This window comes from Dromaius novaehollandiae, chromosome 6 (assembly GCF_036370855.1).
Source record: "Dromaius novaehollandiae isolate bDroNov1 chromosome 6, bDroNov1.hap1, whole genome shotgun sequence".
NCBI lineage: Eukaryota > Metazoa > Chordata > Aves > Casuariiformes > Dromaiidae > Dromaius > Dromaius novaehollandiae.
The window spans coordinates 31,266,512-31,279,875 of NC_088103.1; positions in this window are offsets into that span (position 1 = coordinate 31,266,512).

The window sequence follows — 13,364 nt, forward strand, 5'->3', positions numbered from 1 at the left end:
CTTTGTTTTACAGGTTCAAGTTACAGACCTTGTAAAAACTATGTGATCATGTTCTCATTTGCATGTCTTCAGATTGTGGCCAGCTTGAAATTTTAGATTTTTTGGAAAAAAAAAAAAAAAAAAAAACAGCCTGAGACTTTGTATACAGGTGCAACAGTACCCTCATGAACAATTGTTCTTTAAAACAGATGCACTGCCAGAAAAATCTGATTTTCCTTTGCTCTTTATTCCAAAAGGGCATTCAGGATAGGATTGTTAAACTTGTTTTCTTGTAAAACTATTAGAAAACTTCCTATGTTTGCATCTATGCTCAATCTTAATATCAAAAACGTGATGACAGTAGCAAAATTATTAATTATTGTGGTTGCATATGGAGCCAGAGAATAAAGTCTTCTTTTTTTTCTTTAGTTGATAAGATTTTCAGAGTTACAGAATTAGGGTTAGCTTAAAAAAACTGATCGCCTTCTTTCAGGATTGAAAACCTTTCTGTTTCTTTTAAGTCAGGTTCATGAGTGAACCAAGATCTCCACAAGAGGAAATCATAAAAACATCTTTCAGCTGCCAAGAGTCTTTGTTTTAAGAGCATATCCTACACTGTTCTGTTGGGAACTGTAGAAAAATACAGTCCAGTTTTTATTTAATTGTCTGTAAAGTTTTACTGTTTGTCAGAAAAAAAAGACACATTTTGCATAACATAGCTGATTGATCTTGGAAATAAAACTAATGGTCAAATTCCTGAAAGATTTCCCACGTGCTTTTTGTATAACATCAATGGAGCCTTTGGGCCAAATTAATGGAACTGTTGAAATAACCTGGTTACACTAGCAATTAATATGTCACACTTTCTTGTAAAGCTTGCAGCTGTTTCAATCAAAGAAGAAGAAGAAGAAGAAAAAAGAGACTGACCACTCCTTAAAAATTTTCTTAAAGCAAAAAAAGTCAGGAAAAGAAAACTAGGAAAACTTTGCATGGCACTGAAAAAGCTTTAAGAATATACATGTGTCAAGTTCATTGAAACAATTATTTCTCTAAGAATCAGTTTTTTAAATGCTTTTTAGTTAAATTTTGTAGCACCAAGATGACATCAAGTGGCTGCTCAAGCAAATTGCTCCATGTTTTCTGTAAACAGTCTCTGATGTCTCCTTGGTAACCTACTCTAAGTAAAAACAATTAGGCATTTTACCAACCAATTTCTCTGTTTTAAACTCAGTTTTTCAATAGTTCTTAACTGCAAGTCATCTGTGCTTCCTCAAGCCTCTCCTTAGAAATAAGGAGCCTAGACACCTGCCAACTTATGAAAGAAATCTCTTTTTCATCTAATATTCCTCATTCAAGAAATCACTTATACATTCCTTTGGATTTAACTGGTTTATTGAACTTTGTAATAACTGGAATAATTAGGCTTAGCTGGTCAGACCTTTACTAGAGGGAGAAAAAATTCATCTAAAACAAACATCCTTTGAGGGATCTTCTTGGTATGTAAAGCCTATTATTAATAGCTGAAAGAAATTTCACAGTTTAATATTATAGACAAAAAACAGCTGTGACTTGCATGATAGATGTTAATCTGGAACTTGAGTTTGCATTAAAAAGATATAACCAGTTTAGAACTAATTAACTGAAAAATATTTCAAGCACCTTTTGTCTTTATTAATAATATAATTCACTGTAGTTTGTATTTCTCAAAATTTTATAGAAATAATACTTATTCCAAGAAATGTCCACCTTCAAACAGTAAAGATTACAGTCCAAAACTGAATTTGAGGACAACTGAATATCTAAGACTATTTATAAGATAAACTCTTTCCAACAGGAAGAATGTGGTTCTACAAGTTTACATTTCCTTCTCAGCTGTAATGCAGAACTTAAGAAAAGCTTCTCGGTGGAAAAAAAGTTACTCCATAAATAGAAAAAGTAAGAACACCTTTCTATAGCTCCATGTCCTTGATCCCCTCCACCCCCCCACTAAGCTCTCCTCATCACAAGAACCCCACCTTTATTCCAAATCTTTATTCCACGTATTCACACCACTGCTTTTCTTATTTGGGGGAAGTACATGCTGTGCCACATCCAGAAACAGATGTGCATGCAATTGGTTATCAATATACATGTGTTTATCGGCCAGGTGGACAAATAACAGATGTGTTCTGCCTGCCTTTCCCTCGGTGGGGCATTATTTGCCCCACTTCTTCTCCACCCAAATGCCCCTTTTCACAGATCTCATAGGAATTCTCCTATCTTTCAAATTTGCTTGAAAGTGACTGTAGTTTCAAAAGCTGCTATGGGGGCAACGACCAGATGGAGAGAAAGAAAAAGAAGCAGAATCATCGTGTAAGCCTTGTTTCCTATAGGAGCTGCTTAAAAAACAAAACAAAACAAAACAACCATCATAGATAGATATGAATTTTCAAGGCTTTTGAAGTTAAAAAAAAAAAAAAAAGCCCATAATAAAAAACCAAAACCCAGGTATTTAAAAGCGGCCTCCAGATAGCTGGCATATTAATGAGTAATACAACGCACAGATCTGTGTGTTTCCATTCTTTCACTTGTTCCTCCAGTGTCCTATATAAACTAATTCAATGCTGAAGTCATCCACATTTCTTTTGTTCTTCCCTTTCCCCCCAGTCTAAATGTACTTTGAAAGATTAACCACTCTGAAGGTGCCTTGTAAAATACACCTACAGGAGTTTTTTCTGAGCCCTGCCTTAGCAGCAGATTCTACTCTGCTTGCGTGTCAACTAATGTGTCCCTTCAAATACTCAAATGACATGAAGCTGTCTAGCTCTGCCAAGAGTTCCTCTAAGTTATGTTGTCATGTTTATTTAAAAGCTCTGATTGACTCTTGGAAGGACGTTTTACCAGCTACGAAGCCCACAGTAAGCCGATCCGTGCTAATTCCTAGAGAAGCCTGGTAAGGCCTCAAGGAGAGTACCCGTCTCGAAGAACTAGGCTGCCCTTCAAACTCTGATAACCACACAAACTCCCCCTGGGACTTTTCTAACAAGACAGTCACCTTGTCTTGTCTGAGCTTTGGGGTTTCACAGCGGAGCTTGATGAGGAATGACAACTCCTAGTCACGGCAGGACTCTGGAACTAATAAACTTCTTCTAAACAACAGACATGAAACCGGTTGCATTTAATCTGTGATTTTAATAGTACTGGGTGTATATACACATTTAAAATAATATTTGTTCTCTATATATCTGTGAAGTTTTTGCTCCAGTAGCTTGTTCATATTGAAAGCAATATTAGAACAATATTAACAATATAGGTTTAGGCATTATCAAGATTAATTTAACCTGTTTTACAGAACTAGCAACTCAGTAAACACTAGAGGGTAATAATTAATGACAAATAAATGCTTGGCTCTATTTTATCTGAAGTTCACAGAAAAAAAATGCACAAGTTTTAACAGGAATAGACTTCTGATCCTAACATTTTTAATACTTTATTTTTGAATTTAAAAAATACTTCCTTTTAGTAAAACACTTCAAAATCAAGCATGTTTAAATAAAGTTCAGGCTGTTATTCCTGTGAAGATTTCAAACTATTGCTAGCAGCTTAGTCTGACAAGGAGCTGGGCATGTGTTTAGCTGAAATGGTTCACCTGGATTTTTTTTTTTTTTTTTTTTTTTTTTTTTTTTTAAGGAGGTATTCCCTTCTTTTCAGGTCCAGCTTTGGTAGCTCTACCAATTAATCTACTCTCATCACTGCCAGAGCAAAAAGATATTCACTCATATCTTCTTTACTTCTATTTGTTCAGAATACCATTGGCCTCTTGCTTTTAGGACAAACCGGAGAATGCACTGCAAGCTTCAAGGGTATCAATACATGATGCATGGATGAGAAATCACCCTCTATTTCAGTCACAGACTGACAGTAAAGAATACAGAATTAAGTGTTAACCAAACCAAATGTCATCATGAAGGCATTGGCCATAGTGTACAACTGGAGAATTAATACATGTGGTATGCATCCAAAGCAGTTTATACCCATTTACTTCAACTAGTATTTGGTAAATAACTACAAACATAATATAATCACATTACAAAACCTAAAAAATAAAGACACTTTCACATTCAAAAGCTGCTGGATTGGGAAACATCCTGCATTAGCAGTTCCATTCTAGAATATGTAAATAAGAAATAAGAATTACAAAGACTGCATTTCAATACACCCCTTCTCTTAGTTACTACTTTTACTTAGCATTCCTAAAAAAGAAAATCCTAGTATTAACCATATGCTATGAACAGCAATACCATTCTGTCCTCCTTGAAATCATATACGCAGATACACATTTTGTAAAGCTTTTCAGTGATTGCACAATTAATAGTGATTACTTCTTGGCATTTAACTGTCTAAAACATATCAGCTAAAACAGGCCCTGAATCTTTTTCTCCTACATCAGCATTACCTGCCTCAAAACATGTATTGTGCCGCTGCTCCGAAACTTGAACATGGCTTGAAATCAATGAAATTAGAGATGAATGCATATCTTATCCTCTCTGGCCTTGTTTTTTTTAAGTGTGTGTAAGATTTTATCCTCTATCAACAATATGCTTTTCTTCTTAAAAAAAAAACAAAAACAAAAACCCAAGAACAATGAAAGCCAAAAAACCCCCCCAAAACATTGCAGATCATCTTTAACTTTAAGAAGTTGTAACTTTAAGAAAAAGAAGGCTAGGAAAACTGTAAGCCTTGCATTCATCTGAATAGCAGACTGTCTGAAGGGTCAGTGTCAGTGTCCTGTTCAGCAGTGAGCGCCATCATTCATAAACGGATACAGAATATTTTGTTCACATTGTGTCCTCTACTGCAGTACATGAAGTGCAAGTGTCTCTTTCTGTTTAGAAAGGGAGAGTAACATTCTGTAGAATCCCAGGAAGTTTTGGCTGGAAACATCTAAAAAGAAATGTCTGACCTGCCAGCAACATATCTTTAAGATACTGAAGGAGTCCATCTACATGTGGACACTTATGAAAACTAAAGTGAACTAGCTAAAGCTGTGCAGTTACATAGCCTAAGCTTTCAGTAAACATTGGCTATTTATTGGCTTGTATCATATGATGGTTTACATAAATGTTTTAATAGTTATAAAGACAGGCAAAAAGATATGTTTTATATTTTGCACTTCATGGGAAAGCAATCAGACAAAATCACTTCCTTTTGCCACAAAGGGTTCAGTTCCCTGCTCCTTTACATTTCATTGTGATAACTTGCACCTGTTCAGAGGGTGTGCAATGTGTTACCAAATCGGACCGGTTTCATTTAGCACCTAATTTCACACTGCATAAGTGCAAATGAATACGCAAGGTGCAAACCAGTAGAGAACTAGGATTCAAGGCAGAATATTGCATGTTGTGTTAAAACTTTATAGTACAGTCGTCACAGAATAAAAGTTAACCTACAGCAGTTCCTAGGACTACAACTAAGTACCTGTGATGATGCCTGAAACTCTTTTTGAGTGACCATTTGGAATTTTGAATGACCACTTTTGTTTATCTGTGTTTTCAGTCTGTGTCTTTTCAAAGTGACTGGGTCCAGCAGAATCCTCTGGCAGGAGGAGCGAGAAGCTCTCTACTCTAGAGTTCAACACCCTATCAAGATGAAATATCTCATGTCTAGCAGCCTTTTGCAAAGTTCATTGCTTCAGCTTTATTTTTCTTTGAGTGATGCAAAAAACCTACAATCAAATGATATAAAAAGGAACAGTCTGAATATGAAAATTTTCCTCTGACTGTACTAGATACTGGGTTTGTCCATTATATTAAAATTCAAAAGTCAACATTAATACTGAAAACATTGTATGATTCCCTTTTTTAATTAACACTAGTGATCTCTAGCATAAATAGAGCAAAAGATACTACAAAAAGGAACTTTGTCCTATCCTTCTGCATAGGAAAAGACACTGAATTTCAACTCCTTTATGAAAGGAGTCTGACTAGACATTAGGGAATAACTTTCCAGTTGTAAGGTTAGTTAAGGACTGGTGCAAGTCAGAGATCTAACAACTTTCCCAGGGAAAGTATTCAAGCACAAATTAACAACTTTGCTAGGGATGACACTACCATAGAGAGTGGGATAGGGAAATAGGCTAAAATATATTGCAGCCCTAATTTTTCCTGAAATTCTAGTCAAATAATGAACATTTTGCAGGAAAAAAGGAAAACTCAGAAGCCAGATTGCTAAACACACGTAATTTTGGCTACCCTATCCTCAGATATACTGTAAATGGTCTTTATTACCTTAAAGACTATACATACGGCAGTAAGCAAAATGGGATGGATTTTGAGGAACCTTTGCACATGTATCTGGATACAAATGACATGCAAACAGCCACCCACTTTGCACTCATAGGAACACTTCTGGACAGAGCTGCTCACTTCCTCCACTTTCCTGGCAAAAAGGAAAAAGAAAAAGACCAGAATGATCCCTCTCTGTTTTGGGGCAGTTCACGCTGTCCTCCTCAGGCAAATACAAATTCATCATGGGAGTGGGAAATGTACTAGAACAGATGTTATTCTGCATCTTTGCTGGAACTAATGCAGCCTACACTGACAATTACTACATAAGATGTAACACAGACTGGCTTCACCTTAGCCATTACAGTTTGCAAGATCTGACCATGACATATGAATAGAAGTGGGGAACACAAACGTTGAATAGTGCAAAACTCTTCAAGCTCCCGTCATGGAAGAGCAAAAGACAGTGCATCAAAATACTCAGATTAAGTTAGACATATGAAACAGACCACCTATCTGTAAGTGTGAGCCCTAAAATTTACCACAAAGATTGTGATAAAAAAAACTGATGACCCTATGGTGACAGATGCATGGCAACCAAACCTCTCTCTCTCCCCGGCTTTTCTTCTCATTATTCTCCTGCTGCTCTAATTTACGAGGACAGGGCCCAAGCTGTCCTTTTTCGTAGTTTTTATTGTTTTAATTAAGCTTGCCTTAATCATCGCAAAAAGAAGAGGAAAAGCTTTCCCCACCATCTTTTTTTTCCCCCCCCTTTTTTTTAAACAAACCAACCTGGGAGTCTGCTGAGCCAGCAGATTTTCCTGAGCTCTCTCAGCTTTAATTTTAACATCACAAAGCTAATCAAGCTGCATTTTGAAAATCTGTGAAATGTTACTTCCTGCTGCTAGGTTTAGTGCTGGTAATTACTTACTGTTTTTTAGGTGGGGGGGGAGGGAAGGGATATCTTGTCTGTATAGAACCTTCTTATCTAAACTTGGCAGAATGCCTTTTTACAATAAAATGTCCACTCAAAGGCCTGCTTTGCTGCACTTTCATTTTTCTTAAGGTCATTACGTTCACATGAAAGCAGGTTCACTGGCTGAGTTCAGCTTTTTTCCAAGAAGTTCAGTTAGGATCTGGGAATGTACATAAAGCAGTCACCTAATAATAGAAGTATTTAAAAGTGATTAGCTTCATTTTCTGAAGGCACTACAGTAAACAGCAAAACTTTGTACGCTATAGTATTAACTTGATGCATGCTTAAGGGAGCAAAATCCAATGAAACTGCCTTCTGAGTTACAAATATTGCAATATTTGAATGGGATTGCTACTCAGATGGTCCAAATAAATGGATTCTTCTACAGGAAGGACCTTAAGTATTACTGCCAGCAAGCATATGTTCTTTGACTTTCATGTCTATAATGATTTTTAAATACAGAAATAAAACACTGAAGACCTATTTGATTCAGTTATGGAATTCTCAAAATGAGAAATAAACTGGTGAATGTAAACATATTAATGACAGATGATGCAAAAGAAGGAAGAAAGATGTTTGAACACAATGATCACGGAGAGTACAAAATGGGATTCGGGGAAGAGGTAAGCGCTATTTTCAAGTTAGACAGCTCAATGCCAAAGCAAAGAAGGGGACAAAGACATAGATTTAGATTGGCTTAAATGTGTAACAGAAGAGCTATTACATTCTGGACCTGCATCTTTACTTCAGTGAAATTCACTTTATGTTCATTCAGCTAGAACAAACTGAAGATTAATTTGCAAATTGAGGTTGCACTACAGTCTCTGGACTCTGTTCAGAAAATTTGAAATGCTGCTCCATGAAATCATGTCTTTGTCATAAGACATAAGCAGAACGTAGTGGGCATTCTCTAGCACTCCATATCCTGTCAAGTGTAGCCCTAAGGCAGTTGTTCTGCTTATGAATTTCTTGTCAATTGATCAACAAAAATCAACTCCCTCCATACAGTAGCTCCACATCTGCCTTTTGTTAGCTGTTTCTTTGTTTTAAATTCAACACAGAAGCTACAGGAATGACAAAAACAAGAGGTAGCAAGCATCCAAGGTGGAGGAGGTAAAATTGAAAAGAGCGTGCTGCTGCCATAGGGTGGACATCTGGTATTAAGAAGTGTAAACTCGGAAAAAGGCAAACAGCACAGATTAAAACTTATAGCTATGAAGCAGAATATAAAACACACTCATTTTGGTAAAGCTCTTTTTTCCATCAAGTTTGCTTAACATGCTCCTATTACCTTTTTACTAATTGAGCTACTTACCTGCTGAAAGCTCGATATGTGATTGTGCTGGTATATGAGAGACTGGTCTTTGAGGTTCTTGGTCTTAAAAAAAAAAAAAAATTCCTTTAAATGAAAAAATCAGTCTCAAGTCTCACAACATAGATCTATGATATTTCAAACAAAATGGTGCTGAAGAACTCATATCAACAGAAGCAGCATCTAAATGCCAACCTCATCTCTTCAAAGTGTAACTCCACGACAGACGATCCACATATCATGGGGAATCTGTGGAAAGCATACATTGTTTTAACTTCTGATGCTGGAGAGGATGGAAAACTACTGCTACAGATATGGAATATTTTTACTATTTCAGTACTCTGAGGCTTAGAATCTGTTGATTAGCTTTTTTTTTTTCTTTTGTTTTTTCAGTGTCAACATTTCCTCAAGCAAAAACAGCAGTAGAATTATGCCATTATATGAAATTTAGTTTAATGTCAGTAGGGCATTTTCCAGCAGAACTAGCTAGTGTATTACTGACTTTTTTACATCAGTCTCTCAGCTCCCTGTATGCTGTTGATTGTGCCACACAACACTGTCAGAGAAATGCCGAGAGTTTGTCTTTGTTTATTCTAGCTTTGCTTGGGACCAAATCTCAGCCCTGTCCTGCCTGGCTGTTTTGACAGCTGCTTATTACTGCTTCTGTGCAGTCACTGAATGTAGCAAGAGTCATCCTCTTAAGTTCAAGGGCTGATTTTATTGCCTTTATTCACACACTGATTAATTCATTTCAAAGTGCTGCTTGTGGAAGAAAGCATTATAAGCACAGGAGACAGAAGCTGGGTCTTAACTAATCTCTACCTTAGTTATATTACGTAGAAAAAGAGTAACATAACATTCTTTCCTCCCTTGTGTGCACACACACATACATGCTGTGCATAGCACCTGAGACCTGGTAAGAAAGGATGCAACTTTAGTGTTAATTCATTGTGAATAATACAAAAAGGAAGATGCTGTCTGTGGCTGAGCACACGAAAGATCTATTCTATGGGAAACCAGGAATGAAGAGATGAAATGAAGAAATGAAGAGTTTGCTAAATTCTCCAGCCCTGTAGGCTATCAAAGCAAAAGCTTGTTATAAATCAGGATGTTAATTTAGATTCACTGTCTTCTTGGCCTCCTTAGAATAGCTGAAATTTAGATTCCCCCCCTCCCCATAAAGATATGTTGATTTTTCCTATTTCTTGTGCAGGTGGTACCATCTCCTCTCATTGAAAGAAAAATGAGGATAGTGAACTGAGTAGGGAAGATAAGAAGAGCTTTTCTAGTGAGAATGAAGAAAGAGCAGAAGAGATCAGAGAATATTAGAAAAGAGACCCAGAATGAGCATGGGACAGCATTTAACCTACTGAAAGCTGGAAACAAATAAACAAACTAAGTATGGCAAAGTTTTAACAATACTACATTTAAATTCCAATAGCTGTTGGAGCTAGATTATATATCCTAGTTTAGGTTGTCATCTATTATTCAGCTTACTGCCAGTGTGGCAGTGTTCCTTTTTTCTCACCTTGCTTCCTTCTGTTTGTGAACTCTGACATATGCAATAGTAGGGGAAACAAGAGACATTGGTCATAAACCTGCATCTGGCTGGTTTGCATATGATCATAGGATAATTTAGGTTGGAAAGCACCTCAAGAGGTCTGTAGTCCAACCTCCTGTTCAAAGCAGTATCAGCTATGAGATCAAACTTGGTTACTCACGCCTTTATCCAGCTGGGTCTTGAAAACCTCCAAAAATGGAGACTGCACAACCTCACAATGCTTGATGGTCCTCAGGGTGAAAAGTCTTTCTTTGTATCCAGTCAGAGCTTCTCTTGTTTCAACTGAGTCCATTGGCTGTCATCCTCTTCTGCAAAGGGCCTGGGTCCATCTTGGTAACCTCTTTGGTAGCTGGAACCCGCTATTAGGTCCCCATAAAGCCTTCTCTTTGCCAGGCCGAACAAGCCCAGTCCTCCTAAGACATTAGCCTCCTGATCATCCATGTAGCCCTCTGCTGAACTTGCTCCAGTTTATCGATGTCTTTCTTGTACTGGGCGGGGGGCACAAACTGGCAGCAGTATTCTAAATGTGGTCTACTGAGTGCTGAAGAGAGGGCCATAATCACTTTTTTTGAGCTACTGACTATGCTCCTGCAGCTACATGCAGCTGATGGTTCTTCTGTCCCAGGGAGACTCTGCTAGGAAGCTGTGGACAAATTATTTCCTCCTCTTCCAGTCGCACAAAGGGGCTATATGACATATTTGCAATTGTTTTACCTTTAACAGTAGTGACTATGCACAGCTATTAATTAATAAATAGACAGAATACCAGCTCACCTTAACTACACTTGCTATTTAATCAGTTAATGACTTCAGATTACCCTCTTCATTTCATAATTCCTATGTTTGTCTCCTCCATGCCATCAAAACTGTTTCTACAATTTTCTTGTCCTAGCATTTATTTGAATCCTACAAATTGACACTATTTTAGATATTTTAACTTGCTTATTATCCACTAAGACTTTGGGACAGCATCTGCCACCTTCTTATAACATTTTATATTCACTAGTTTATTTCCTGACTTTTGAGCTCTGAGACTTACTACATAAGGAACAGTCACTTAGGACAGTGGGCAGATAGTAAATGGTGACTTAACTTATATCTAACTTTTTTTTTTTTTTTTTAGACAAATCAGATAAAACATTTTGAAGATTCTGATAGGATATGCAAAGCCCCCAATAGAATTATAAATGGCCTCTTGTTGCATCTTTTATCCTTTAACAGACCTATGGACAATCACAATTTATATCTGACCTGGTTTTGGACACAGCAAAATGTCATGCTTAATGTTTATTTCTAGATTCAATGGCAAGAGATTAATTTCAAAATAACCCCCCGACATGCTCTGGATGGCTATTTCATTTTCCTGGGCTACTACTGCCATCTAGTGATACGATAATTTACAACAGTCTTCGTTTATCATTTAGAAATTATACTGCAATATACATGTTCCTAAAGGTTCAGGACACACACTCCGAAGTCTTTGCTTCTTCTGTAATGCACCATGCTGGTGTGCAATTACATATAGATTCAGCTTTGAAAGCTAATAGTCTTTCTGGCTTCACTATAAGCATACACTTGTACATTTACAGGATCAGAAGCCCCAGGTACTTGCCTAAGAGGAAAACTGTTCATCACAGCCAAAGTAGTAGTTTGTGATGTATTCAGCTTCTGCCAAACTTCCCTTGAACAGGTCATAGAATTCAGGACTGCCATGGTTGTTAGGAAATGATTCCTAATGATTTATAACGAACATAAATAATGAAAATAACCCAAGTCAAGTAAAGGGAGCTCATCTCTTCCTCTTTTCAGTGGACAAAAAGTGTCCCATCTTGGTTTGAAAAGTAATCACTCTCCAAAAGTCCTTCCTACCTAATATAAGACTATGAAGTGAGAAAGCAAATCAGAGTGAGAACTGGCTCCTAGAATGCTACTGGAGGGTGAAGTTCAAACTGGAACGAAGCAAACAATCTTAATCACGAAGGCAACTGCCTATTAGAAACATTCATTATTCCTCTGTAATTTGATGTCTTTAAATCAAGACTTAGCCAGAGCCCAAAGAGACTACTTAGTGCAGAGGAAGAGATAATAGACTGTATTGTTATGATCATCTGGCTTTATTTCCAAAATAACAAACTGTTAATTTTCTGTAGTTATGTGCATACACAACATTTAAATAAGTTGTCCAAAGCATAACGTAAATGTCAGGCTACTATATAAAAATGTTGCCATATAAACTGACATGTTATCAAGGCTCAATAACAAAATACCTCCCCCAGCCTTCCAGAAAACACATCTGCTTTTGTTTTCAGTTGGGTCATCCCACTCCCCACTGTGGTCTTTCAATTCACAGTACTCCCAAGTTTAAATGGTCAAATTTGCCCATTGGATCCCTAAGAAATACAAACCCCATGCAACAAAACAGATGCTAAGAATCTCAGACTTGACATAATCAGCTGTATTCCAATTTGGATTCAATAGTTAACTGAACTGCACATAAAAAGCCTTCCCACACAATGCTATGGGACAATTCAGGCTTTCACCATAGCTTATCACAGGTGCCTGGGTTACGGACCAAACACTGATGGTTCAGCCAGAGTGCTCCGTTAACTCTTTCTTCACATGCTGATCTTTATGTTTCTCCAAGTTCTGCTGCAGGCCTCTAGGCCAAATTTTTGTACTCCTTTTGAGGACTCTCCTAGTTATCTACCTTTTTACGAGTCTGTCTTCAATTCATCTGAACAATCTGCATGTGATCTGCTTCAAAGCCTGTGATATGGGTGACTGAATAACAAGGACACAGAAGAGACATATATCAACCTGTCCCTCCTGCTACCAGCATCAGGTCAGCAGAATATTTAGCCTATACATGTCAAGCATACAGTTAGTCTTTGGAATGTTAATATTCAAGTTAAGTGATGCTTGAGTTCTTTATTCAAGCAGTAGCTTGTACAATAAGCACCTTGAATATCATCAGTGTTGTGAGTAGATGAATATTGTTTGACTAGCTATAGCCTTGTTCTCAATATTAAAACAAACATGTATAATTTAATTCTTCTGAGTTTGGACTTAATTCTCTCTACAAAATAAAACATGATAATTTAGCACAAAGGCAATCCTATTGGCACATACAGAAGTAACCTCAGGCTGGCTCACTTAATTCTATCACCTCAAAAATCCCAGACAGCTTCCTTCTTAAGTTTTTAGCCCTACATAAATCTCATTGTAACAATGCAATCATGCAAATGCACCTCTGATAATATTAACTATGCAAAC